Genomic DNA, 23,972 nt, shown 5'->3' with positions numbered 1-23,972 from the left:
TGGGTGGTAGGAAATTGAATCATTTCTGCTTTTATAACAGTCTATATTTTCAATCTCAGAAACCTATTTGCTTTCTTCATATCTAACTTGTTTTGTTCATATAAACTCATACTATTTATTATATAGTTTGTTGGATTAGATGTTTATAGTGTATCTTTATCATAATATTTAAATTTTGTAAGATTAGAGATCTCTCTTGTTCACTGTTGTATTCTTGTTGAAGGAGTGAATCATGGATATAAGCTACATGAAAAAAGAGAAAGATTGTTAATGATAGAAATGTAGCTAGTGTTTAAATATGGATAAACAATTACATTTGGTTTATTACATATTTATTATATATATATTTCAATAGCTTTTGGGATACAAGTCATTTTTGGTTACGAAGATGAATTGCATAGGGGTAAAATAAGAGATTCTAGTGCACCCATCAACCAAGTAGTGTACATTGTATCCAATATGTAGTTTTTTATTCCTCAAACTTTTCCTACCCTCCCGCATTCTGAGACTCCAAAGTCCATTATACCATTCTGTATGTCTTTGTATACCCGTAGCTCAGCTCCCACTTATAACTGAGAACATGTCATATTTGGTTTTTCATTCCTGAGTTACTTCACTTAGAATAGTCACCTCCAGTTCCATCCAAGTTGCTGCAAAAGACATTATTTCATTCGTTTTTATGGCCCTGATGTATATATGTCGCATTTCCTTTATCCGCTTATTGGTTGATGAGCACTTAGGTTGTTTCCATATCTTTGCAATTGTGAATTTTACTATGATAAACAAATGAATACAGGTGTCTTTTTCATATAAAGATTTCTTTTCCTTTGGGTAGATACCCAGTAAAGGGATTACTTGTTTGAATGGTCTACCTTTAGTTCTTTAAGAAATCTCCATACTGTTTTTTTTAGGGGTTGTACTAATTCGCATTCCCACCAGCAGTGTAGAAGTGTTCTCTTTTCACCACATCTACACCAACACCTATTGTTTTTTGACTTTTTATTAGTGGCTATGGTGACCGGGGTAGAGTGGTATCTCATTGAGGTTTTAATTTGCATGATTAGTGATGTTGAGCATTTTTCATATATGTTTTGGCCATTTGTATATCTCCTTTTGAGAATGTCTATTCATGTTATTTGCCCAGTTTTGAAGGAATTATTTGCTTATTTCTTGCTGATTTGGTTGAGTTCCTTTTAGATTCCAGCTACTAGCCCTTCAACAGATGCATAGTTGGCAAATATTTTCTCCCATTCTGTGGGTTGTCTGTTTACTCTGATGATTATTTTGCTGGGTAGAAGCTTTTTAATTTAATAAAGACCCATTTATTTATTTTTGTTATGTTGCTTTTGGGGTGTTAGTAATAAATTCTGTGTATAGGCCAATGTTCAGAAATGTTTTTCCCAGTTTTTTTTTTTTTTTTTTCTAGAATGTTTATGGTTTCAGGCCTGAGATTTAAGTCTTTGATCCATCTTGAGTTGATTTTTGTATTAGGTGAGAAAGAGGGATCCAGTTTCGTTCTTTCATTCTTGAGTCCTTAGGATTTTCTAGGTATGCAATCATATCACTGGACAAGAGAGATAATTTGACTTCCTTTTTCCAATTTGGATATACTTTACTTCTTTCTCTTGCTTGATTATTCTGGCTGGGACTTCCAGTACTATGTTGAATAGAAGTGGTAAAAGTGGGCACCCTTATCTTGTTCTAATTCTTAGGGGGAATGATTTCAACTTTTCCCCATTCAGTATGTTGTTGGTTGTGAGTTTGTCATATACAGCTTTCTTTATTTTGAGGTGTATTCCTTTCATGCCTAGTTGTTGAGGGTTTTCTCATAAAGAAATTCTGGATTTTATTGAATACTTTTTCTGCATCTATTGAGATGATTTTTTTTGTTTGTTTGTTTTCATTCTGTTTGTGTGATATATCACATTTATTGACTTTTTTATGTTAAAATATTCCTGTGTCCCTGGGATGAAACCCACTTGATCATGGTATATTATCTTTTTGATGTGCTTTTAGATTTTGTTTGCTAGCATTTTGTTGAGGATTTTGCATCTATGTTCCTCAGGGATATTGGTTGGTAGTTTTCTTTTTTGGATATGTCCTTTCCTGGTTTTGGTATCAGAGTTGTACTGGCTTCATAGAATGATTTAGGGATGATTCCCTTTCTTAATTTTTTGAAATAGTTTTAGTAGGATTGGTACCAATTCTTTGAATGTCAGGTAGGATTTGGCTGTGAATTCATTTGGCTCTGGGCATTTTCTTTGTTGGCAATTTAAAAAAATACTGAATCGGGGTCCAAAGTGGCTCCCGCTGGAGGTCGTGGCACTTGCGAAGGCGAGGTCATTAGTTCAAGGCTAACCTGAGCAACCTCATAAGCTCAAACTGATTGGCAAAAAAACAAAAAACTACTGAATCAATCTCACATTTGTTATTGGTCTTTTCAGGGTTTGTATTTTTTTCTGATTCAAGTTGGAGGTTTGTGTATTTCCAAGAATTGATCTGTTTCCTCTAAATTTTCTAGTTAATGTGCATAGAGGTGTTTATAGTAGTCTTAAATGATCTTTTATTATTTCTTTTGTCTTGGTTATAAAGTCTCCATTTTCATTTCTTTTTTTTTTTGGAGACGGAGTTTCACTCTTGTTACCCAGGCTGGAGTGCAATGGCGCCATCTCGGCTCACCGCAACCTCTGCCTCCTGGATTCAGGCAATTCTCCTGCCTCAGCCTCCTGAGTAGCTGGGATTACAGGCACGTGCCACTATGCCCAGCTAATTTTTTGTATTTTTAGTAGAGGCGGGGGGTTTCACCATGTTGACCAGGATGGTCTCGATCTCTTGACCTTGTGATCCACCCTCCTCGGCCTCCCAAAGTGCTGGGATTACAGGCTTGAGCCACCGCGCTCAGCCTCCATTTTCATTTCTAATTGAGCTTATTTGAATCTTCTCTCTTCTCATGCTGGTAAATCTAGCTATGGTCTATCAATTTGGTTTATCTTTTCAAATAACAAAATTTTGTTTCATCTATTTTTGAATTTTTTGGTTCCAATTTTATTTAGATCTTCTATGATTTTTGTTATTTATTTTCTTCTGCTAGCTTTGGATTTAATTTGTTCTTGTTTCTTTGGTTCCTTGAGGTGTGACATTAGGTTGTTATTAATAATTTGCGATTTTTCAGACTTTTTGATGTTTCCATTTAGTGCTATAAACTTTCCTCTTGCCACTGCTTTTGTTGTACCCTGAAGTTTTGATAAGTTGTGTCACTACTATCATCCATTTCAAAGGATTTTTAAATTTCTGTCTTTATTTCATTTTTCACCCCAAGTCATTCAGGAGCAGATTGTGTAATTTCAATGTATTTATATAGTTTTGAGAGTTCTTTTTGAAGTTGATTTTCAATTTTATTCCACCGTGGTCTGAGAAGATACCTAATATGATTTTGATTTTATTAAGTTTATTGAGACTTGTTTTGTGGCCTATCATATGGCCTATCTTGGTGAATGTTCCATGTGCTAATGAAAATGATGTATATTCTGCAGTTTTGGGGTAGAATGTTCTGTAAATATCTGTTAATCTATACATTTGTTCTAGTGTATAGATTAACTTCAGTGTTTCTTTCTGGACTTTCTGCCTTGATGATCTTTCTAGTGATGTCAGTGGAGTGTTGAAGTCCCCCACTATTATTGTGTTAATGTCTATCTCCTTTCTTAGGTCTACTAGTAATTTATTCATTAATCTGGGAGCTCTAGAGTTAGATGTATATGTATTAACAATCTTAATGTCTTCCTGTTGGATAGTGTTTCATCTTACAATGCCCTTCTTTTTCTTTTTTACTATTGTTACTTTAAACACTATTTTATCAAAGAATAGCTACTCCTGCCCACTTTTCATTTCCATTTGCATATAATTTGTTTTTTCCGTCACTGTACCTTGAGCTTATAAGAAGCTTTACACATTAGGTGAATATCTTGAGGACAGCAGACACTAGGTTTGTGACTTTTTATCCAATTTTCCAATGTGTATCTTTTAAGTGGAACATTTAGACCATTTACATTCAATGTTAATATTTAGATGTGAGGTACTGGTATATTAATCATGTTAATTTTTACTAGGCATTTTGTTTTCTTCATTGTGTTATTGTTCTTTAGGTAATGTGAGTTTTATGCTTTCAAGAGGTTCTATTCTGTTGCATGTCGACCTTTTGTTTCAAGATTGAGAACTCCTTTTAGTATTTCTTGTAAGGCTCATAGGATAGGGAAATATTTCCTCAGCATCTGCTTGTCTGAAAAAGACAATTTCTTCTTTGGTTATGAAATTTAGTTTGGTTGGATGCAAAATACTGGCTGACAGTTCTTCTGTTTAAGGAGGCTAATGATAGGACCTGAATCCCTTCTGGCTTGTGAGGTTTCTTCTGAGAAGTCTGCTGTTAGGCTGGTAGGTTTTCCTTTATAGATTACCTTATGCTTTTTTCTCCCTACTCTTAGAATTCTTTTCTTCACATTGTCTTTAGATAGCTTGATGACTATATTCCTTGGTGATGCCAGTTTTGCAACAAATCTGCAAGTAATTCTTTTAGCTTCTTGTATTTGGGATGTCTATATGTCTAGCAAGGCCAGGGAATTTTTTCTCAATTATTCCCTCTAATAAGTTTTCCAAAATTTTGCTTTCTTTTCTCTCTCAGGAACGCCAGTGATTCTTAAGTTTCGCTGTTATACATAATCCCATATTTCTTAGAAACTTTGTTCATTTCTTTTCATTCTTTTTTTCTTCATTGTTGTCTGATTCAGTTAATTCAAAAGCGTTCTTCTCAAGCTCTGAAATTCTTTCTTCTACTTGGTCTAGTCTATTCCTTGTAATTTGGGGAATTACAAAATTCAGTGGAATGTTTTAGGAATAGACTAGACCAAGTAGAAGAAAGAATTTCAGAGCTTGAGAAGAACACTTTTGAATTAACACAAGTTCTGGGACTGCAGGCCTATTTGAATTCATTTGTCACACAGAGTGTTCCCATTTTGTAGTGTACTCTCCCTTTCCCTAGGAGTAGCAGACTCTGGGAACCAAACTACTATGAATGCTGCTGCTTTTCTGGGTCTAGTCACCCAGTGGAGTTGCCACACTCCAGGCTGATGTTGGCGGATGTCTGCAAAGGATCCAGTGATGTGAGTTGTCCTCAAGTCTTATAGCAGTAGGTACCAGCACAAGCTCTTATGGGGATAGTAGGACAGTGATGGAGACTGTGAAATTTCTTGGTTATAAATAGCCTTGGAGTTTTGAATTCTCAAATACTGGTTGTAGTATTAATGATCTAGTCACATGTGCAGACTCAGGGTCTCAGTATTAGCCAGGGTGATGCAGGCAATGGTGATAGGTCAAGTCACGCACAAGTTTTCTTCTTTCTGGGCACTGCATTATTCTACCTGCAGATGTAGATGGTCTCAAACTCCTGGGCTCAAGTGATACTCCCACCTCAGCCTCCCAAAATGTTGGATTATAGGCATTAGCCACCCTGTCCAGCCCCCTGTCTTTTTATAAAACCCATGTTTACTTGGGTGACATGATATCTCATTGTGGTTTTAATTTGCATATCTCTGATACTTAGTGATATTGAGCATTTTTCATGTACCTGTTGGCCATTTGTATAACTTCTTTTGAGAAATGTCTATCCGGCTCATTTGCCATTTTAAAAATTAGCTTAATATTATTATTATTTTTGCAGTTGAGTTGTTTGAGGTCCTAGTATATTTTGGATATTGGTTCCTTTTCAGATGAATAGTTTTTCACTATTTTCTCCTATTCTGAGAGTTGCCTTTTCACTTTGTTGATTGCTTCCTTTGCTGTGCCAGAAGCTGTTTAGCTCGATGTAATCTCACTGGTCTATTTTTGCTTTTGTTGCCTGTGCATTTTACATCTTAGCCCCAAAACTTTTCATAGATCAATGTCCTGAAGCATTTCTCCAATCTTTTTTGTCTAATAGTTTTATAGTTTTAGGTTTTACATTTACGTCTTCAATCCATTTTGATTTGATATTTGTATGTGGTGAGAATTAAGAGCTAGTATCATTCTTCTGTGTATGGCTATTCAGTTTTCCCAGCACCATTATTGTATGTTCTTGGTAACTTTGTTAAAAATGAGTTAGCTGAAAATGTGTGAATTTATATCTGGGTTCTCTATTCTGTTCCAGTGGCCTATGCGTCTGTTTTTCTGCCAGTACCATGCTGATTTGTTTACTATAACTTCGTAGTATATCTTGAAGCAGTGTTCTGTTCTTTTTGCTCAGGATTGCTTTGGCTGTTTGGGGATCTTTTGCGCTCACACATAAATTTTGGAATTGCTTTTAAAAGAAATTCTGTGAAGAATGTCATTAGTATTTGATAAGGATTTCATTTAATCTATAAACTGCTTTGGAAAGTATTGTCATTTTAACTATATTATTGCTTTCAATTAATGATCATGTAGTATCTTTCCATTGTTTTTGTGTCCTCTTCAATTTTTTGCATCACTATTTTACAATTTACTTTGTGTCAATCTTCTTCATGTTTTGTTAAATTGATTCCTATCTATTTTATACTTTTTTTTTGTAGCTATTGTAGATGGGATTGGTTTTGTGATTTCCCTTTCAGATTGCTTACATTGATGTACATAAGTACCACTGATTTTTGTAGGTTGATTTTGTATCCTAAAACTTTAATGCATTTATCAGTGTTTTGGTGGAATCTTTAGGTTTTTCTAAGTATAAGATAATGCCATCTGCAAACAAGACTATTTTGATATTGTCCTTTTTCATTTGGATGCCCTCTATTTCTTATTCTTGCCTCAAATCTCTGGGTAGTATTCCAAGTATTCTGTTGAATAAAAGTGGTTAAAATGGGAATCTTTCTCTTTTTCCAGATCTTAGGGGGAAGGCTTTCAATTTTTCCACATTCAGTATGATGTTAGCTAGGAATTTGTCATATATATATATGACTTTATTGTTTTGAGGTATCTGCCTTCTATACCTAGTTTGTTGAGGGCTTTTACCAAAAAGGGATGTTTAATTTTATCAAATGTTTTTCAGCATCTAGTAGAATAATCATGTTTTTTGTTCTTGATTCTGTTAATATGATGTATCACATTTACTGTTTGGCATATGTTGAACCATTCTTATATCATTGGGATGAATCCCACTTGATTATGCTGAATGATGTTTTTAATATGCTGTTGAATTTGGTTGGCTGGCATTTTGTTGAGGATTTTTGTATCACTGTGCATCAGGGATACTGGCCAATAGGTTTCTTGAGAGAGAGAGAGAGTGCGTGTGTGTGCGCGCGTATGTGTGTGTATGTCCTCATCCTGTGTATCATTGTAATGCTGGCTTTGTAGAATGAGTTTGGAAGTATTCCCTACTATTCAATTTCTTTTGAAGAGTTTCAGTAGAATTGGTGTTAGTGATTCTTTAAATATTTGGTGAATTCAGCAGTGAAATGATCAGGTTTTAAGCTTCTCTTTGATGGGAGACTTTTATTATGGCTTTGATAATATTATTCATGTTTGGTTTGTTCAGGTTGCCTACTTCTTAATGATTTAATATTGATAGGCTGCATGTTTTTAGGAATTTATACATTTCTTGTAGGTTTTCGAGTTTGTTGGGATATAGTTGTTTATAATAGTTTCTAATGATACTTTGTACTTGCCAACATGGTCTCAGTTGTTATGTTTCCCTTTTTGTTTCTGATTTTATTTCTTTGGATTTCTGTATTTTTTCTTGGTTAATCTGGCTAAAAGTTTGTGAATTTTCTTTATCTTTTCAAAAGTCCAACTTTAAAAAATTTCATTCTTTTGTATTTTTTAGTCTCCAATTATATTTCTTTCTGCTTTGATTTTTTAAAAATTATTACACTTTAAGTTCTGGGGTACATGTGCAGAACTTGCAGGATTGTTGCGTAGGTACACACATGCCATGGTGGTTTGTGAACTCCATGCCCCCATCACCTACATCAGGCATTTCTCCCAATGTTATCCCTCCCCAACCTCCTCAACCCCCGCTATCCCTCCCCAGACCCCCACCTCCCAACAGACCTCAGTGTGTTATGTTCCCCTTCCTGTGTCCATGTGTTCTCATTGTTCAACATCCACCTATGAGTGAGAACATGTGGTGTTTGGTTTTCTGTCCTTTGTCAGTTTGCTGAGAATGATTGTTTCCAGATTCATCCATGTCCCTGCAAAATACATGAGCTCCTATTTTTTATGGCTGAATAGTATTCCATAGTGTATATGTGCCACATTTTCTTTATCCAGTCTATCATTGATGGGCATTTGGGTTGGTTCCAAGTCTTTGCTATTGTAAACAGTGCCGCAATGAACATACATGTGCATGTGTCTTTATAATAGAAAAATTTATAATCCTTTCGGTATATACCCCGTAATGGGATTGCTGGGTAAAATGGTATTTCTATTTCTAGATACTTGAGAAATTGCTGCATTGTCGTCCACAATGGTTGAATTAATTTACACTCCCACCATTAGTGTAAAAGTGTTCCTATTTCTCCATATCCTCTCCAGCATCTGTCTCCAGATTTTTTGCCATTCTAACTGGCACGAGATGGTATCTCAATGTGGTTTTGATTTGCATTTCTCTAATGACCAATGAGGCTGAGCATTTTTCATATGTTTGTTGGCCTCATATATGTCTTCTTTTGAAAAGTGTCTGTTCATTTCCTTCTCCCACTTTTTGATGGGGTTGTTTGTTTTTTTCTTGTAAATCTGCTTTAGTTCTTTGTAGATTCTAGATATTAGCCCTTTGTCAGATGGGTAGCTTGTGAGAATTTTTTCCCATTCTAACGATTGTTTCTTTTGCTGTGCAGAACCTCTTATGTTTAAATAGATCCCATTTGTCTATTTATTTTGTTGCCATTGCTTTTGGTGTTTTAGTCATGAAGTCCTTGCCTATGCCTATGTGCTGAATGGTGTTGCCTAGGTTTTCTTCTGGGGCTTTTATGGTGTTAGGTCTTATGTTTAAATCTTTAATTCATCTGGAGTTAATTTTAGTGTAAGGTGTAAGGAAGGGGTCCAATTTCTGCTTTCTGCACATTGCTAGCTAGTTTTCCCAACACCATTAATTAAACAGGGAATCCTTTTCCCATTGCTTGTTTTTGTCAGGTTTGTCAAAAATCAGATGATTGTAGATGTGTGATGTTACTTCCAAGGACTCTGTTCTGTTCCATTGGTCTATATCTCTGTTTTGGTACCAGTACCATGCTGTTTTGATTACTGTTGCCTTGTAGTATAGTTTGAAGTAAGGTAGTGTGATTCCTCTAGCTTTGTTCTTTTTGCTTAGGATTGTCTTGGCTATGTAGGCTTTTTTTTTTTTCCACATGAAGTTTAAGGTAGATTTTTCCAGTTCTCTTCTACTAATTTTGGGTCTTTTTCTTCTTTTTTTCTAGTTCCTTGAGATACATTGTTAGTTTGTTTATTTGAAGTCATTCTACATTTTTTATATAGGCATTATTGCTATATATATTCCTCTTAGTTCTGCTTTTGCTGTATCCCATAGATTTTGTTATGTTGTATTTCCAATTTTATTTGTTTCAAGACATTTTAAGTCTTCCTTCTTGATTTGTTTATTGACCTGTTTATCATTTCAGAGCATGTTGTTCAATTTTTATGTGTTAGCACTGTTTTAAAGTTCCTATTGTTATTGATATCTAGTTTTATTCCACTGTGGTCAGAAAATATACTTGATATAATTCCAACTTTTTTGAATTTGTTGAGACTTGTTTTGTGTCCTATAAGGTATGGTCTATTCTAGAGAATGTCCCATGTTCAGATAAAAAGAATACATATTCTGCAGCAATTGGGATAGATGTTCTGTAAGTGTCAGTTTGTACATTTTGTCCTAGTGCATAGTTTAATTTCAATGTTTTTTGGTTAATTTTCTGTCTGAATGATTTATTACTGAGAGTGGGGTGTTGAAGGCCACACTGCTATTGCATTGCAGTCTGTCTTTCTGATTTAGACCTATTAATGTTTGCTTTATATACTTAAGATTGCCAGTTTTGAGTACACAGACATTTATAGTTGTTTTTATCCTCTTGCTTAATTGAACCCTTTATCTTTATATCATGACCATCTTTATCTCTTTTACAATTTTTGATTTTTAATCTGTTTTTTTTTTTTCTGGTATAGTATAGCTACTCTTGCTCTTTTTTGGTGTCCAGTTGCATGGAATGTCTTTTTCTACCTGTTCATATTCAGTCTATGTGTGTCTTTATAGATCAAGTGAGTTTCTTAGAGGAAACATATTGCTGGGTGTTTTTTCTTTACCTATTCTTCCATTCTATACATTTTAATTGGGGAATTAAACAAATTTCCATTCAGTGTTATTACTGATAAGTAAGGACTCACTACTGGTATTTTGTTGCTTGTTTTCTGGTTGTTATATAATTGTTTTTCTTATTGTGTTTCTTAGGGGTTAGGTGATTTTTTTCTTGTAATGGGTTTTAATTTTTATTAAATCCATCATAGGTTTTGCAATTTGCTTGCCAAGAAGATTGCAGAGAACATCTTATTAATATAACAAGTTATTTTGCTGGGTGTGGCGGCTCACTCCAATAATTCCAGCACTTTGTGAGACTGAGGTGGGAGGACTACTTGTGCCCTGGAGTTTGAGACTAGCTTGGGCAACACAGTGAGACCCCATCTCTAAAAATATAATTAGCTGAGTGTGGGGGCACATGCTTGTACTTCCGTTTACTGGGAAGACTGATGGGGGAGGATCACTTGAATCCAGGAAGTTGAGGCTGCAGTGAGCCATGTTCATGCCTCTGCACTCCAGCCTGGGTGACAGAGTGAGATCCTGTCTTAAAACAAACAAACAAAGTTATTTTAAAGAGCTAACAATTTATCTTCATACCTCTTCGTTGTTTTTTTTTTTCTTTTTCTCCTCTGCCTGTATTTTCAAATAACCTATCTTCAAGTTCACTGATTTTTTTTTTTCTGCCTGATTCATACTGCTGTTGAAAGCCTCTAATTTTCGGTTCAGCAAATGCATATCTCATTTCCAAGATTTCTGTTTGATCTTTTAAAAATTATTTCTAGCTCTGTTAAATTTCTTTGTTAAATTTTGGAATTACTTTTCTGTGTTATCTTGGAAATCACTTAGTTTCTTTAAAAATGCTATTTTGAATTCTTGTTCAGAGACTTTACATATTGCCATCTCATTAGGCTCTGTCACTGATTCCTTGCACTTTCGGTTCATTGAGGCCATAGTTCACTGTTTGCTGTTGTTTCTTGTGGCCATATATTTATGTCTTTGCATTGAAGGACTATTTATTCCAGTCTGTCTTGTTCTGGTATTTATGAGACCTGTTTTCTTAGATAGTATTTGTAATTTATCTGTTGATTTCTTTTTTATTTTTCTATTATTTTTTTTTCTTGGCACTTGATGGTGCTTGAATCCCAGGTTTTCCTTTGTTCTAGTAAACGGAATGTAGCTGCCTGTTCTGAATGAAATGAGTGTCATACCAAAGGAAATATAGTGGTATTGTGGGAAGACTGGCTTGCGGTTTTTGCCCAGGGGACCTGTAGAACAAACCTACAGCATGGTGCTGCTAAATAGCTACTGTAATTTAGTATCTCCTCTGGCCAAGTTATAGAGCAGAGATTCCAAGCCTGGGGATGGTAGTCCTGCCTTCCCTCTTTCTCTCTGACTGTCATCGGGGGTATTTCTCCCTTCTAGTATTACCAGTGCTATCTGTAAGTTGAGGCAGGGATCAGTCTCCTTCCATTGTATTCAAGATTTAGGAGACTTGTTGTCCACCTTGATCTCACTTTTTCCAGTAGAGAAACTGTGAGTCAGAGGGAATTATCCATGCACTTGCTGTTGGAAAAATTGGGAGGAGGGGCACTGAAGATGTGGAAATATAATTATTTTACTCTCTGCTTGGATTTTTTTTTTTTTTACTTCTCTGTGACTTCAGGAGCTGCCTCATCTTCCTATTTGAATTTTGAGATATTGCTGGTGATAATATCAGCACTGATACTCATTTTTGCTTTTCTGTAAGGGGCATGTGAAACCAGCTTACTTCTATAATATCATTTTTTATGATCCTTGAGTTTTTATGAAATTCGCCTATAAAAATGCCTGCCTAAAAAAGTGTGATGGGTTGTTGGTTGGTTTGTTTTTGGTTAGATTTCAAAGTATAAATACAAGATTTTAGGTAGTTTTATGTCTAGTCATAGCTTCTTTTCTGTTGGTTTAGGAAAATTACATACTTTAAAAAATTGTTTTTTTTAAATTAATTTTTTAAAATTTTGACATGGAGTCTCACTCTGTCACCCAGGCTGGAATGAACTGGCACAGTCTTGGCTCACTGCAACCATCGCCTTTCAGGCTCAAGTGATCTCCCACCTCAGCCTCCCAAGTAGTTGGGACCACAGACAGGCATCACCATGCCCAACTAATTTTTATTATTTTTGGTAGAGACAGGGTTTTACCATGTTGCCCAGGCTGGTCTCAAACTCCTGAACTCAAGCAGTCTACCTGCCTTGGCAAAGTGCTGAGATTACAAGTATGAGCTTGTGTGTTTTAAAAGATTTTTTTTTTTTGAGATGGAGTTTTGGGGTTGTTACCCAGACTGGAGTGCAATGGCACGATCTCGGCTCACCGCAACCTCCGCCTTCTGGGTTCAAGCAATTCTCCTGCCTCAGCCTCCCGAGTAGCTAGGACTACAGGTGCGCACCACCATGCCCAGCTAATTTTTGTATTTTTAGTAGAGATGAGGTTTCACCTTGTTGACCAGGATGGTCTCGATCTCTTGACCTCATGATCCACCCGCCTCGGCCTCCCAAAGTGCTGGGATTATAGGCGTGAGCCACCGTGCCTGGCCTGTTTTAAAAGATTTTTGTGTGAAGTTGTTGATGCTCTCCTATAATTATGTTCTGTTTTCTTTTATAATAGATTTTTACTTTGCCTTTTAATCCTTATTTTGCCTTATTAGAGATGTAGAGGAGTTAAAAATTAGCCCAACATTTAGTATGAAAGTATTTAAATATAAACCTAATAAAAGTAACAAATAATGCTATAGTACATTTATGAATTTCCACTCGATTTTTCTGGGTTGTCATTACTATTAAACACTGCATAAGGTTTTTTCCCCTTTTTGAAAACTATGTAGCACTTATAGCAATATGATTATAATATGCCAAAAATTGCATATTTAAAAAATATCTATATTCTCTTGTGTGTTAGATGTTGAAAAGAAATAACCAAAGAATTTATTCTTTATTCTAGAGAAGGGTTTTAGGAAATATGAATTAATTCAAGTTAACTTTATTTTCTGTAAATCTTGATTACTAATTTATAAATTACATATAGACTATGATATTTCTCATTCTATCATGGAGTAAAATAAAGTAAATTTAGCATCTTCTTGGGAAGAAAGAAAAGTTAAAGGTTTGTCTTCTTTTTTTCCAGTATTTACAATGAGTAAACATACAAAGAATGTAAGACGGTAGTGTCTAAGAACATAATGTCGAACAGGACTACCTGTCTTGTATTCCTGACTAGGTTACTTCTAGACTGTTTTTCCTTGTGTAAGTTACTTAGTTGGACCTAATGTAATCAGAGAATGGGAATCTACACTACTTATTAATTTGCAAATTTTATTTATTTTTAAAATAGCTAGGATCCTTGGATTACCAAATCTAATCTCTGAAAGTCCCCTTTGAAATCAATTAATATTACAAAAGCTATAATATTAAATATTATGTGAACTTAATTAAAGAATTGCATCTAATTTCCTTTTGTTAGAAAACATACATAATATTAATCAAGATTATATATTTTTTACCAACTAATTCCCTAAAAAATGCTGTTAATAAGAGGACTTAAATTGGTTGACTCTCATTATTTAAAAGCATCAATTTAATGACAGCATATGAATGTCATCAAATATTTCCACCTTATGCATTTCAGTTCTGCATATGGAATATGTAAACTAACAGAGAGGGTTACCACCTTATGCTCTACCTTTTAAAGGAAAGAGCACAGACTATGAATGATAGGAAGACAGTGAAATGGTCTAATCAAGCAGCAAGACTGTACCCAAATATCAAGTAAATTTAATATCTCCCAATGGGAACTAATTTATTAATGGAGAAAATTGTGTCAGAAGTGTATTTCAGGGTGCATATGGTCAATTTAGTGCCAAAAGTTTAGATATGACCTAGTTGTTGTAAAGATACCATTGATTCAATCGGAAGAGGTCTATCACAAACTGTAAGATTATATTGTTCGCAAAAATCCAAAATAAGGATCTAAGCAGAGCGAAGAGATAGGACAATACATTGTTTCGTTTAAAATCGGAGTTTAGGCCGGGCACAGTGGCTCATGCCTATAATCCCAGCACTTTGGTAGGCCAAGGCGGGTGAAACCCCATCTCTATTAAAAATACAAAAACTTAGCTGGGCATGGTGGTGCATGCCTGTAATCCCAGCTACTCAGGAGGCTGAGGCAGGAGAATTGCCTGAACCCAGGAGGCTGAGGTTGCGGTGAGCCGAGATCGCGCCATTGCACTCCAGCCTGGGTAACAAGAGCGAAACTCCATCTCAAAAAATAAAAATAATAAAAAATAAAAATAAAATAAAATAAAATCAGAGTTTAAAAATCTATAGTAGAAAAGCATGAAAATACAAATTATTACCTGGAGATCATAAGGAAAATAAAAAGATGAATAATTATGATTATCTCCAGAAAGAGGAAGTTATGGTATAATTGTATGTGAGTAAGCACTGAAAATAGAAAATACAGCTCCACCAGATTTTATGAATACCATTTCATGAACATAAGAACATAATTTCTAAAAGCAAGTATTAATAATATTAATAATAGTAATACTTAAAAGGAAAACAACAGGCCAAGATGATGAAATCTGGGGGCACTGAAATAGGAAAAATGCTTACAGAAAAGAGCTGATGCCTATTTAATGCTAATGACTGACAAGGTAAAACTCACAGTAATGTGAATTGGGCCAGAAGATCAGAGTGTAATGTGTAATACTCCAACGTATGCTAAATTAGAAAAAAAAAAACCAGTTACATTGGTGGTTTTAATAAAAAATAATCTTGAATATATAGAATGAGAAGAATCTGGAGGCAAATATGATGAGATTGGATATAAAAAGAAAAAATACAGAGGGAAGCTAGTCAGTCATGCATCTATATGAAAGGAGGTTGAAGATAAAGAATCAGAGGGAGAAGAGGATGAGAATGAAGATCTTTCTAAATATAAATTAGATGAAGATGAGGATGAAGATGATGCTGATCTATCAAAATATAATCTTGATGTCAGTGAAGAAGAAGATAATAATAAAAAGAAATCTAATAGAAAAAGTCCTCAACATCTCAATCTTCACTTTCACTATCTTTAACGTGTTCATTCTCCCTTTCAAGTTCAAGATCTAGTTCCAGGTTTCTTTCAAGAAGTTCTAGTTCGCAGTCAAGATCTCATTCCAGTTTCAGAGAATATTTAAGATGTTCTCGGTTGAAATCAAGATCTGACTCCAGGTCCCACAGGGGCTCTTCCACGCCCCCTCTCCAAAGAAAATGATGTTATTCAAGTTCATCACTTTCTCCTAAGTGGAATAGAAAGAGAAGTCATTTTAGATCTTCATCTGGTGATCACAGAAAAGGATGAATAAGATTATGGTCACCTGAAAGCCAGGTGATTGCTGAAAGCACTAAACAACTCTGAGCCCAGGGCCAACTTTTACAGAACACCATTACTTTACCCAAGCACCACAGGTCTTCTGGATCATCCCATTCTGGTTCCCATTCGAGTTCCAAAAAGAAATAAGGCATTAAAATTTATATCTTAATGAAATCTAATACAGTGCATGAAGCACATTTGTAAGGAAGCTGGTGTTTTTGTTGGTCAGAAGTGCTAAATCTGCTAGTAGAGGTGCATGCCTTTCATCATGTTGCAGAACAATACAGCTGTTTATTTGCAAAGTTAAAAGTAAATAGCATTCTATTAATAAGTCACGGTGACCCAAAATGGATGTTCTCTCATTCATGGTTTACAATCATTTGCTTCATTTAAAATCATCTCAGCTTTAACAAAGTATTGTTTCCTAATTAAACTCATTTTTTCTCATTTCCCCATATATCCTGTCTACTGGCTAAGACAAAATTAGCTTGGCTTGCCTGAACTTTTGGGCATGGAGGCAAAACTGGTAAACTAGTTGGAAACATGTTTATGTTACTCTGGGAAAAGAAGTCAACCTGTTTATGTGGTTAACCTATGTCAAAGTGATTCTTACCAAAAAAAAGTTAAGCTAAGTTGTAAAGCAGCGAACTGGAAATGTGTTTATTTTAAAATTTCCTGTACTAAGGGTGCCATAGAATCATTGTCTTTCTTTTATCCAGCTTTACTTTTTTTTGCACCACCGCATTTAATGGAAAAGAATCTTGTGAGTTGCAGAAGGAGAAAGGTGTTATTCATTTTCCTTTCTGACGCATAATTTGGGCAAGAAAGGAAGTCTCGCAGTTTATCTCTTCTTTACTGATATGGTTGGTTGATAAGAAAAACATCTTCTCTAAACATGTTTAGCAATATTTTAAGAAGCTTTGTGTGATACTCTTTAAAATCTAGTTATCAAATATTATAGGGTAGAAAATGTGAAATCATAGTTAATAAGCAAATTGAAGTAAACTTTTGACATATATTTCTTTTTAGATGAAAGGCCAATGGAGACATCGTGAATTTAAGTGAAGATTTGCTTCAAGATGTTTAACTATAAACACACCACGTAAAATTTTCTTCTGAATAACAAATGAATGCTTATCTCTTGCATGATGTAAACAAAAATTGTTATTTTTCCTATTCATTTGAGAATAACCTATGGCTTAAATGCTTTCAGAGTTTGTTTTATTTCTCAAAATTAAAATCTGGTCACATAAAAATGCATTTTTTTTTGTTTCCTTTTTAGTGTAATTTTAATGACATTATTACTTGATGGTGTATGGTGGCATTGCCATATTTTGTTAGCTCTATTCCAAGCCACTGTGATCTGAAGCAAAATGCTTAAGATTGTCTAATGCCTATGAAGAACATAATTTGGCGATAATAAATTTTGTTTATTATTTAAACTGATAGACTTCATGTCCTCACTGTTAATCGCCGTTTTTACCCTAGAATGGTTGTGCACATGTTGAATTCTAAATAAGTGAATTAACACATTCTTGATATAATACTTTTTCATTTCATTTATGCACATATGTACACTTTGTTTTATAGTTATCCCCAGGTACTTGATTTTTGCTTTCTACTCAGCTGTGTTTGAGATTATTTCCTCTCAGCTAGTGGTATTGCTTGTTTACAGTATTTTGGCATACACGTTCTCATTAGTGATTCTAGTTCTAGCTTGTTATATTATTGCATTCACAGCAAAGTATTCTTTACTAGAGATTTTTAATTCAAAGACTCCGCTATCTTCCCTTTTCATTTAACTTTCTTGGAAAGGAATTGTCTATGACAGGGATATGTTTCAGTTCTCTCAGCTAAGAATTTGGTACAACCATTTAGAATTTAATCAGAAATTCTAATTTTAACTGCATTGGATTTATACAGTTAGCTATACTACTCTCAAAGTTTTAGGGTCCTTATATTAAAGATGTGATAATGGCATATTGCTTTGTTCTAAAGAGCTTATACCTTTATTCTACAAGTTTGAGTGGAAGCTGCCACAGAATTGGAATTATGATTTAAAGTGGGGTTCATAGTACCCAAAAAGTGTTATGACATGGTACAATATACCTTTCTTTCAAAAAGGAATAATGACTTCAGTTTTTGAAAATGATATGATATATAGGTAGTATTTAAACATTCAATCAATACAGAAGAGTATAAAAAGGAAAATGTGAACATTTTGCACAGAATTTCATCATCTAGCATACAGCTCATCCATGTAAATACACAGACAAAAAAGCAAATAAAATAAATCTAGATATAAAAAGATATAGAATGGGTGAATGGATTGATGGATAGACAAATGGAAATATATTTTTTTCCAAAAATGTATTTACAAATATAATACTTATATATACATAAGCAAAGTATGTGTAGTTTATAAACTATACTGTGCAAATAAACTATAATTTTAATTTAAAAAATTTAAACTTCCTCTACTTGAGTTTAAAAAGAGGAACATAAATGCAACCGAAGAAATTGATTTACTTAAGATAAATTTTTCTTTATTGCAAATGAGATTAGTATTTAAAACATACTCTAAATTTAAGAGAAATGATTTTGAAAGTCATTAAATTGTTGTAACTACCTGATAAGTTCATCTTGCCCACAGCCCAGACAGAGCCAATTTATCAAGACCGGGGAATTGGAATCAAGAGTTTAATGCATGACGAGCTGGCTAGATAAGAGACAGGAGTTTTACTGCTCAAATCAGTCTCCCTGAAAATTTGGAGACTGGGTTTTTGAAAGGTGGATAAGAGATTAGGCAGTGAGGAGTACTCATTGGTTAGGTCAGAGCTGACATCATAGGGGGTCAGAGCTGGTTCATCTTGCTGGCTTCTGTTCCTTGGTAGAATCACAGAACTAGCTTAACCACATTACCAGTCTGGTTGGCACCAGGTGATGCATCAGAATGCAGAGTTTGGAAAATATCTCCTAACATCTATATTAGGTTTTACCATAGTGATGTTATCACTGGGAGCAATTGGAGAGGTTCAGAATCTTATGGCCTCTGGTTATATAACTTCTAAACCATAATTTCTAATCCTGGGGCTAATTTGCAAGTCTTACAAAGGTGGTCTGGTCCCCAGGCAAGAAGGCAGTTTGTTTCAGGAAAGGGCTGTTGTCATCTTTGTTTCAAAGTTCAACTGAAAATTAAATTCTTTCTATAGTTACCTCAGCCTAAGACCAGGAATGAGCAAGGACAGTTTAGGGTTAAAGGCAAGATGGGGTTGGTTAGGTCGAGTCTCTTTCACCATCATAATTTTCTCAATATTAGAATTTTTGCAAAGGTGATTTCATTGAAGTTGTGTCTTTGACAACCAAAATGAGTGACTGGAGCTTAATTTTTAATCATCAAGGCTTATTAAGCTAGTATTAAGGCACATCTGGGAAAAACATGAACCACAGATACATCTGTGGCTGCTCTTCTGAAGAGGTTTTCAGGAGGTTTAGGTTATATATATTTCATTAAAGGGACGGGAGGAGGCATGCAGAAAGAAGGACAGGTAGCCAGTTAGGTAAATTCTTACGTACTGTGAGGCTTTAGTTATAGCCCAGTAAATCTACATTTTATATAAGTTAAAGTGAACGTTTGATAAGAAAATGGGAGTAAAGAGTCAATTACGCAGATGTCTCTGGTAGGCAGAGGAATGAGTCTTGACTTAGTTCTGTACCCGGGAAGACAAACTTGTAATGACATTGTCACTGTGAAATGGAGCAGATTTTAGTTTTAGGAGCTACACTCAGATCTAAACTTACAATAAGCATGTCTTTGTTTGTGAGAGGCCAGCCAATAACTTACTTATGAATGATCAAGGAGGCAGTCCTTGCCAGATGCCTGAGATCTTTTACCTTTCCATGGAAATCTGGCTGATGCATAATGTTAGTAACAGCCATTCATTTGGAAGAGAGTGTTGCAATGATCTTCCCTTTTGCATAAGAACATTGGGGGAACCTGAGATTTTAAATTTTTTCTTTATATCGTTTTAAATAATTTCATGAATTTTAATCTCAGGGCACTTTGCTTGTCTACATGTAAACTTACCTCCTCTTAAATACTAACCTGTTATTTAAATGATTATTATTTTTACATTTTTAAGCATTGTACCATTTACATTGTCTTCTGTAAGAGTGGGATTGATATTAGTTCTTCTTCATATGTTTGGTAGAATTCAGCAGTGAAGCCATTGGGTCCCAGGCTTTTCTTTACTGGGAAACCTTTAACTATGGCTTTGATATAATTCCTTGGTAGTATTGGTTTGTTCAGGTTTTAGACTTCTTCCTGGTTCAATCTTTGTAGGTTGTATGTGCCTAGGAATTTGTCCATTTCTTTCAGATCAGTAACATTTAGTGAACAACATTTGGACGCTAGGTACTCATTGCTTCTGGGGTGTCATTGCTTTAGATGCTCCTGATAGATCTAGAAAGTGTGTGTATGTGTATGTATGTGTGTGTGTGTACATATATATGCATATATGCCTATCTATCTATCTGAAAAACCATTAGTTTTTATCTGTTATCTCCAATTCTGATATAAAACCACAAAACTCATTCTAACCGCCACTCTTTCCAGATTTGTAACTCCCTTCTCCAAAAGTAAAAAAATCTATCTCCATTTCTCTGCAATACATTCCACTTGTTGCTCATTCCTACAAGATACACACACACACACACACACACACACATGCACACACACACAAATAGTTTCAGAATTGTTAACCCATAGCACTGGGGAAAACAACAACCTGTTTAGCCTTTAGTGTTCTCTCTGTGTGTGTGTGTTTGCAGTCCAAAGGTGTATAGTCAAAATACTCAGTTAACAGGTTAATTGGGTTAGTTTTTTTTTCTCTCCCCTTCAGTGTCATCATGTTATTTATTTGACATACCAGTAAGTTCTCTTTTTTTTTCTGTTTGCTTATATCCCACTTTTGTTTTTATTTACCCCATCCTGATTGGTTTTATGTTTTTAATATGTGAAACGTTGATATAATTCCAGAGCTGTAAGCAAAAATATATGGGAGAGAAGTATTATCTGCTATTCTATTCTAACTCTCCCATCTTTTACACTCTATTCTTACGCACTATCTAGAGGTAACAAATCCCATTTGTTTCCGATTCATCCTTCTTGTGTTTCATTTTGTATAACTGAGTAAATATACATTGTTTTATTTCCCTCTTTTCCTCAAGCAAAAATTAGCACACCTTTGTACTTTACCTAATATTCCATTATGTGGCTCTACCATAGTTTTCTAGGAATAGCCATTTAGGTTGTTTCCAGTATTTTATAATTGCCTACAACAGTGCAAGCAAGAACCTTAGGCATATACATTTTTCTGTTTCTAGAATTATATCTTTAGCATAAAATTGTAGGTGTTGGGTCGCTGGATTAGAAGGTAAATGCATAGGTAGCGCTCATTGGACATTACTGAATTCTCTTCCATAGATGTTGCATGAGTTTGCATTCCCACCCACAATATATGAGAATGACGGTTTTCCGGCAGTTCGCCGGTAAAATGTATTGTTGTAGCTTATAATTTTTGCCAGTCAGATAGGTGAAGTATAATATAATAATGTACTTATAATTTACATTTCTCTAATGATGAATAAGGTTGAACTTCTTTTCATATGTTTAAGGGATATATGTATATGTGTGTGTGTGTGTGTGTGTGTGTGTGTGTGTAGAGAGAGAGAGCGAGAGAGCGAGAGGGAGGAAGATAATGTACTTATAATTTGCATTTCTATAATGATGAATAAGGTTGATGAATATGTTTAAGGGATATATTTATATATGTATATATGTGTGTGTGTATATATATATATATATATGGGGGGAAGATATAGATATAGTGACTTGTCTATTCATGACTTTTGCCCATTTTCTACTGGAGTTTTGGATTTTTTTTCAACTTTTAGGAGTTGTTATAAAGGTAGAACTATTAGACCTTGAATTGTGATATATGTTGAAAATTTTATCCTAGTTTGTGAGTTACTGTTTGACTCTGGGTATGGAGTTTGCCTGATGGCTTTAAAATTTTTGTATTATCAAATTCATTGATCTTTTATTCAATCTGCATTTTGGGTCATAGGTAGACATTTTTTCTCTATATTCAGATTTTATTCTAGTACCTGTATAGTTTTATTTTTTATATTTAAACCCCTGATCCATTTGGAATTTGTTGTTGTGAAATAGACTTTTTGTCTTCTTATAAAATGGTTAACTGGTTGTTCTCACACCATTAAAAAAATAAGTGTCTTTATTCCAGTGACTTGAGATGCCTATACTATTATATACTAAATTTCCATGTGTACTTTGGTCTATTTCTGGACACCCAATTCTATTGCACTGGATTGTTGGACTATTCATGCATGAATACTGTACTGGTTTAATAATAGAAATCTGTGATGTGTCTTAATGTATGGCAGGCTGATCTTACCTTGTAGCTTTCTATTTTCAGTGTTTACTGTTTATATCTGTATTTTGTTTTTCCATATAAACTTTAGTATCAACATGTTTGGCTCCAGGAAAAAACAATGATGATATTTTTATTGGGATTGTTCTAAATGTATAAAGTAACTTAGAGAGAGAACTGATATTTTATCATAAAGAGTCAACCGATCCACGAAAAAGGGATCTTTATCCCTTTGTTTGAGGTATTTCATTGTATCTTTGAAGAGCATTTAAAAATTGTCCTCATATAGGCTTTCCACATATTATATTAATCTTATTCCTAAGTGTTTCATCTTTTTGTTTTCCTCGTAAATGGGTATGTTTCTACCATTACGTTTTCTAGCTATTATTGTTACTATTTGTAAAGCTTATTGATTTCTATATAATGATTTTACATCTTGCTACCTTACTGAATTATTTTGAGTTACTTTTAGTTTTGATTCTCCAGGGTTTTTCCAGATATATTATCATATAATTGTTTTTATTTTTTTATTTTTCATTACCTTTAATTAATTTATATTTTCTAATTGCATTGAGTGATATCTCTGTCCAATACTGAATAATAGAGGAGATAGTGGACATCCGTATTAGTCTGTTTTCATGCTACTAATAAATGCATATCTGAGATTGGGTAATTTATGAAGAAAAGAATTTTAATTGACTCACAGTTCTGCATGGTTGGGGAGGCCTCAGGAAACTTACAATTATGGCAGAAGGGGAAGCAAATATGTCCTTCATATGGCAGCAGGAGAGAGAAGTGTATTGCGAAAAGGGGGAAAATCCCCTTATAGAACCATCAGATCTTGTGAGACCTCACTCACTATCATCAGAACAACAGTAATTGCCCCATAATTCAGTTACCTCCTACCAGGTCCCTCCCATGACACATGGGGATTATGGGAACTACAATTCAAGTTGCAGTTTGGGTGGGGACAGAGCTAAACCATGTCAGAATCTTTGCATTATTTTTTATTTTAGTTGAAATGGCTCTAGTGTTTTCTCATTAAATAAGATGCTGACTTTTGGGCTAAAAAGACACAGGTAGAAACAAGGAGACTAGTTATAAGTCTACATCAGTAGATCAGATAGAGATCATTTGGTCAGAGTGATGGTAGTGGAGACACAGAGAAGCAGACAGATTTGAGATATATATTCTAGATATCAGCAACTGCTAGGAGTAGGTGTATTATAGGATAGAAAAAAACCTTAAATTCAAGCAATTGGTGTGTCTATATATTGTCGGTCCATCTAGATTTTAGGATTCCTGGTAATAAGCAACTGTAGTGTTGTAGTTAAAATATCATGCTTTGGAATAACATTTCCTGGATTTAAATATAGGCTTCAGCATGTACTATATGGCTGTGAACAAGTTATTTCTGAATTTTCTATAATAATAATAATGCCTATTAATAATCTAGGTATTATTATTATCTTTTATACATATGTGGAAGAAAATAAAAGATTAAATAAAGTAACAACAAGGAAACACAAATAATAAAACACACAGCAGAGTACTTATATATATAAAGACACAATAAATGTTAGCTCTGATGATGACGATGATAGTTCTGTATCATTAATACAACCTGGTATCTATCAAGTACTCCAGAAATTTCGTTCAACCAATGATTGAGTTTAAAAGTCCCTCTTTATTTACGAAATCTATTTTCCATCATTATCTCACATCACAAGTTCTTGCAAGTATTCTGATGTGTCAGGTTAACATTTAGGTTTTAGAACAAATATTTTTAAGGATGGAGTAAACTAAAAGTATCATAGAAAACCTCAGACTATTTATCTTGAAAG

At 34.4% G+C, this 23,972-nt stretch overlaps 1 long non-coding RNA gene and 1 pseudogene across 1 annotated transcript in view; both read left to right on the top strand.

The window, feature by feature from the left end:
• The window catches only part of LOC144581217 (uncharacterized), a 299,464-nt gene extending 282,293 nt beyond the window's left edge, over nt 1–17,171 (top strand). The window contains exon 4 of the long non-coding RNA XR_013531793.1: nt 16,706–17,171. This is a non-coding gene — a long non-coding RNA (uncharacterized LOC144581217). The remainder of the gene's footprint in view (nt 1–16,705) is intronic.
• LOC100394374 (zinc finger Ran-binding domain-containing protein 2 pseudogene) lies at nt 14,699–15,845 on the top strand (annotated as a pseudogene).
• Nucleotides 17,172–23,972: the final 6,801 nt, after the last annotated feature.

Source organism: Callithrix jacchus, chromosome X (assembly GCF_049354715.1).
Source record: "Callithrix jacchus isolate 240 chromosome X, calJac240_pri, whole genome shotgun sequence".
Taxonomy (NCBI): Eukaryota; Metazoa; Chordata; class Mammalia; order Primates; family Cebidae; genus Callithrix; species Callithrix jacchus.
The sequence above is the reverse complement of the archived record's forward strand: the minus strand, read 5'-3'. Positions and strand labels throughout refer to the sequence as shown.